The following is a 6,000-nucleotide window of genomic DNA, read 5'->3' as shown; positions in this document are numbered from 1 at the left end:
GATCCTTATTCCTGGTGCTCGTGGCTCTCTAAAACCATACACTTGTTCTCCTCTGTCTCTTACCTGTGTCGAGATAATCGAGAATCATGGAGCGTTCGTGTCGCTCCGGAACCGAAAGTCGTCGGTTCGAAACGAGAACGTTGGATCCATATTCCTGATCGTTGAGGCACTCTAAAACTATTAGGCTGTTTTGCTCTCTGATGCCCGTGGACCGAGAGAACGTAGAATAACGGAGCGATCGTGTCGCTCCGGAGCCCGAGCGAAAAAATTCTAAGTCCCCGTTCGTGTCGCTCCGGAGCCCGAGCGAAAAAATTCTAAGTCCCCGTTCGTGTCGCTCCGGAACCGAATGTCGACGGAACGAAATGACAACGGTAGATCCTTATTCCTGGTGCTCGTGGCTCTCTAAAACCATACACTTGTTCTCCTCTGTCTCTTACCTGTGTCGAGATAATCGAGAATCATGGAGCGTTCGTGTCGCTCCGGAACCGAAAGTCGTCGGTTCGAAACGAGAACGTTCGATCCATATTCCTGATCGTTGAGGCACTCTAAAACTATTAGGCTGTTTTGCTCTCTGATGCCCGTGGACCGAGAGAACGTAGAATAACGGAGCGATCGTGTCGCTCCGGAGCCCGAGCGAAAAAATTCTAAGTCCCCGTTCGTGTCGCTCCGGAGCCCGAGCGAAAAAATTCTAAGTCCCCGTTCGTGTCGCTCCGGAACCGAATGTCGACGGAACGAAATGACAACGGTAGATCCTTATTCCTGGTGCTCGTGGCTCTCTAAAACCATACACTTGTTCTCCTCTGTCTCTTACCTGTGTCGAGATAATCGAGAATCATGGAGCGTTCGTGTCGCTTCGGAACCGAAAGTCGTCGGTTCGAAACGAGAACGTTGGATCCATATTCCTGATCGTTGAGGCACTCTAAAACTATTAGGCTGTTTTGCTCTCTGATGCCCGTGGACCGAGAGAACGTAGAATAACGGAGCGATCGTGTCGCTCCGGAGCCCGAGCGAAAAAATTCTAAGTCCCCGTTCGTGTTGCTCCGGAGCCCGAGCGAAAAAATTCTAAGTCCCCGTTCGTGTCGCTCCGGAACCGAATGTCGACGGAACGAAATGACAACGGTAGATCCTTATTCCTGGTGCTCGTGGCTCTCTAAAACCATACACTTGTTCTCCTCTGTCTCTTACCTGTGTCGAGATAATCGAGAATCATGGAGCGTTCGTGTCGCTCCGGAACCGAAAGTCGTCAGTTCGAAACGAGAACGTTAGATCCATATTCCTGATCGTTGAGGCACTCTAAAACTATTAGGCTGTTTTGCTCTCTGATGCCCGTGGACCGAGAGAACGTAGAATAACGGAGCGATCGTGTCGCTCCGGAGCCCGAGCGAAAAAATTCTAAGTCCCCGTTCGTGTCGCTCCGGAACCGAATGTCGACGGAACGAAATGACAACGGTAGATCCTTATTCCTGGTGCTCGTGGCTCTCTAAAACCATACACTTGTTCTCCTCTGTCTCTTACCTGTGTCGAGATAATCGAGAATCATGGAGCGTTCGTGTCGCTCCGGAACCGAAAGTCGTCGGTTCGAAACGAGAACGTTAGATCCATATTCCTGATCGTTGAGGCACTCTAAAACTATTAGGCTGTTTTGCTCTCTGATGCCCGTGGACCGAGAGAACGTAGAATAACGGAGCGATCGTGTCGCTCCGGAGCCCGAGCGAAAAAATTCTAAGTCCCCGTTCGTGTCGCTCCGGAGCCCGAGCGAAAAAATTCTAAGTCCCCGTTCGTGTCGCTCCGGAACCGAATGTCGACGGAACGAAATGACAACGGTAGATCCTTATTCCTGGTGCTCGTGGCTCTCTAAAACCATACACTTGTTCTCCTCTGTCTCTTACCTGTGTCGAGATAATCGAGAATCATGGAGCGTTCGTGTCGCTCCGGAACCGAAAGTCGTCGGTTCGAAACGAGAACGTTGGATCCATATTCCTGATCGTTGAGGCACTCTAAAACTATTAGGCTGTTTTGCTCTCTGATGCCCGTGGACCGAGAGAACGTAGAATAACGGAGCGATCCTGTCGCTCCGGAGCCCGAGCGAAAAAATTCTAAGTCCCCGTTCGTGTCGCTCCGGAGCCCGAGCGAAAAAATTCTAAGTCCCCGTTCGTGTCGCTCCGGAACCGAATGTCGACGGAACGAAATGACAACGGTAGATCCTTATTCCTGGTGCTCGTGGCTCTCTAAAACCATACACTTGTTCTCCTCTGTCTCTTACCTGTGTCGAGATAATCGAGAATCATGGAGCGTTCGTGTCGCTCCGGAACCGAAAGTCGTCGGTTCGAAACGAGAACGTTAGATCCATATTCCTGATCGTTGAGGCACTCTAAAACTATTAGGCTGTTTTGCTCTCTGATGCCCGTGGACCGAGAGAACGTAGAATAACGGAGCGATCGTGTCGCTCCGGAGCCCGAGCGAAAAAATTCTAAGTCCCCGTTCGTGTCGCTCCGGAGCCCGAGCGAAAAAATTCTAAGTCCCCGTTCGTGTCGCTCCGGAACCGAATGTCGACGGAACGAAATGACAACGGTAGATCCTTATTCCTGGTGCTCGTGGCTCTCTAAAACCATACACTTGTTCTCCTCTGTCTCTTACCTGTGTCGAGATAATCGAGAATCATGGAGCGTTCGTGTCGCTCCGGAACCGAAAGTCGTCGGTTCGAAACGAGAACGTTCGATCCATATTCCTGATCGTTGAGGCACTCTAAAACTATTAGGCTGTTTTGCTCTCTGATGCCCGTGGACCGAGAGAACGTAGAATAACGGAGCGATCGTGTCGCTCCGGAGCCCGAGCGAAAAAATTCTAAGTCCCCGTTCGTGTCGCTCCGGAGCCCGAGCGAAAAAATTCTAAGTCCCCGTTCGTGTCGCTCCGGAACCGAATGTCGACGGAACGAAATGACAACGGTAGATCCTTATTCCTGGTGCTCGTGGCTCTCTAAAACCATACACTTGTTCTCCTCTGTCTCTTACCTGTGTCGAGATAATCGAGAATCATGGAGCGTTCGTGTCGCTCCGGAACCGAAAGTCGTCGGTTCGAAACGAGAACGTTGGATCCATATTCCTGATCGTTGAGGCACTCTAAAACTATTAGGCTGTTTTGCTCTCTGATGCCCGTGGACCGAGAGAACGTAGAATAACGGAGCGATCGTGTCGCTCCGGAGCCCGAGCGAAAAAATTCTAAGTCCCCGTTCGTGTCGCTCCGGAGCCCGAGCGAGAAAATTCTAAGTCCCCGTTCGTGTCGCTCCGGAACCGAATGTCGACGGAACGAAATGACAACGGTAGATCCTTATTCCTGGTGCTCGTGGCTCTCTAAAACCATACACTTGTTCTCCTCTGTCTCTTACCTGTGTCGAGATAATCGAGAATCATGGAGCGTTCGTGTCGCTCCGGAACCGAAAGTCGTCGGTTCGAAACGAGAACGTTCGATCCATATTCCTGATCGTTGAGGCACTCTAAAACTATTAGGCTGTTTTGCTCTCTGATGCCCGTGGACCGAGAGAACGTAGAATAACGGAGCGATCGTGTCGCTCCGGAGCCCGAGCGAAAAAATTCTAAGTCCCCGTTCGTGTCGCTCCGGAGCCCGAGCGAAAAAATTCTAAGTCCCCGTTCGTGTCGCTCCGGAACCGAATGTCGACGGAACGAAATGACAACGGTAGATCCTTATTCCTGGTGCTCGTGGCTCTCTAAAACCATACACTTGTTCTCCTCTGTCTCTTACCTGTGTCGAGATAATCGAGAATCATGGAGCGTTCGTGTCGCTTCGGAACCGAAAGTCGTCGGTTCGAAACGAGAACGTTGGATCCATATTCCTGATCGTTGAGGCACTCTAAAACTATTAGGCTGTTTTGCTCTCTGATGCCCGTGGACCGAGAGAACGTAGAATAACGGAGCGATCGTGTCGCTCCGGAGCCCGAGCGAAAAAATTCTAAGTCCCCGTTCGTGTTGCTCCGGAGCCCGAGCGAAAAAATTCTAAGTCCCCGTTCGTGTCGCTCCGGAACCGAATGTCGACGGAACGAAATGACAACGGTAGATCCTTATTCCTGGTGCTCGTGGCTCTCTAAAACCATACACTTGTTCTCCTCTGTCTCTTACCTGTGTCGAGATAATCGAGAATCATGGAGCGTTCGTGTCGCTCCGGAACCGAAAGTCGTCAGTTCGAAACGAGAACGTTAGATCCATATTCCTGATCGTTGAGGCACTCTAAAACTATTAGGCTGTTTTGCTCTCTGATGCCCGTGGACCGAGAGAACGTAGAATAACGGAGCGATCGTGTCGCTCCGGAGCCCGAGCGAAAAAATTCTAAGTCCCCGTTCGTGTCGCTCCGGAACCGAATGTCGACGGAACGAAATGACAACGGTAGATCCTTATTCCTGGTGCTCGTGGCTCTCTAAAACCATACACTTGTTCTCCTCTGTCTCTTACCTGTGTCGAGATAATCGAGAATCATGGAGCGTTCGTGTCGCTCCGGAACCGAAAGTCGTCGGTTCGAAACGAGAACGTTAGATCCATATTCCTGATCGTTGAGGCACTCTAAAACTATTAGGCTGTTTTGCTCTCTGATGCCCGTGGACCGAGAGAACGTAGAATAACGGAGCGATCGTGTCGCTCCGGAGCCCGAGCGAAAAAATTCTAAGTCCCCGTTCGTGTCGCTCCGGAGCCCGAGCGAAAAAATTCTAAGTCCCCGTTCGTGTCGCTCCGGAACCGAATGTCGACGGAACGAAATGACAACGGTAGATCCTTATTCCTGGTGCTCGTGGCTCTCTAAAACCATACACTTGTTCTCCTCTGTCTCTTACCTGTGTCGAGATAATCGAGAATCATGGAGCGTTCGTGTCGCTCCGGAACCGAAAGTCGTCGGTTCGAAACGAGAACGTTGGATCCATATTCCTGATCGTTGAGGCACTCTAAAACTATTAGGCTGTTTTGCTCTCTGATGCCCGTGGACCGAGAGAACGTAGAATAACGGAGCGATCCTGTCGCTCCGGAGCCCGAGCGAAAAAATTCTAAGTCCCCGTTCGTGTCGCTCCGGAGCCCGAGCGAAAAAATTCTAAGTCCCCGTTCGTGTCGCTCCGGAACCGAATGTCGACGGAACGAAATGACAACGGTAGATCCTTATTCCTGGTGCTCGTGGCTCTCTAAAACCATACACTTGTTCTCCTCTGTCTCTTACCTGTGTCGAGATAATCGAGAATCATGGAGCGTTCGTGTCGCTCCGGAACCGAAAGTCGTCGGTTCGAAACGAGAACGTTAGATCCATATTCCTGATCGTTGAGGCACTCTAAAACTATTAGGCTGTTTTGCTCTCTGATGCCCGTGGACCGAGAGAACGTAGAATAACGGAGCGATCGTGTCGCTCCGGAGCCCGAGCGAAAAAATTCTAAGTCCCCGTTCGTGTCGCTCCGGAGCCCGAGCGAAAAAATTCTAAGTCCCCGTTCGTGTCGCTCCGGAACCGAATGTCGACGGAACGAAATGACAACGGTAGATCCTTATTCCTGGTGCTCGTGGCTCTCTAAAACCATACACTTGTTCTCCTCTGTCTCTTACCTGTGTCGAGATAATCGAGAATCATGGAGCGTTCGTGTCGCTCCGGAACCGAAAGTCGTCGGTTCGAAACGAGAACGTTGGATCCATATTCCTGATCGTTGAGGCACTCTAAAACTATTAGGCTGTTTTGCTCTCTGATGCCCGTGGACCGAGAGAACGTAGAATAACGGAGCGATCGTGTCGCTCCGGAGCCCGAGCGAAAAAATTCTAAGTCCCCGTTCGTGTCGCTCCGGAGCCCGAGCGAAAAAATTCTAAGTCCCCGTTCGTGTCGCTCCGGAACCGAATGTCGACGGAACGAAATGACAACGGTAGATCCTTATTCCTGGTGCTCGTGGCTCTCTAAAACCATACACTTGTTCTCCTCTGTCTCTTACCTGTGTCGAGATAATCGAGAATCATGGAGCGTTCGTGTCGC

Source organism: Calliopsis andreniformis, unplaced genomic scaffold (genome assembly GCF_051401765.1).
Source record: "Calliopsis andreniformis isolate RMS-2024a unplaced genomic scaffold, iyCalAndr_principal scaffold0423, whole genome shotgun sequence".
Classification (NCBI taxonomy): Eukaryota; Metazoa; Arthropoda; class Insecta; order Hymenoptera; family Andrenidae; genus Calliopsis; species Calliopsis andreniformis.
Note: the sequence above shows the minus strand (reverse complement) of the source record.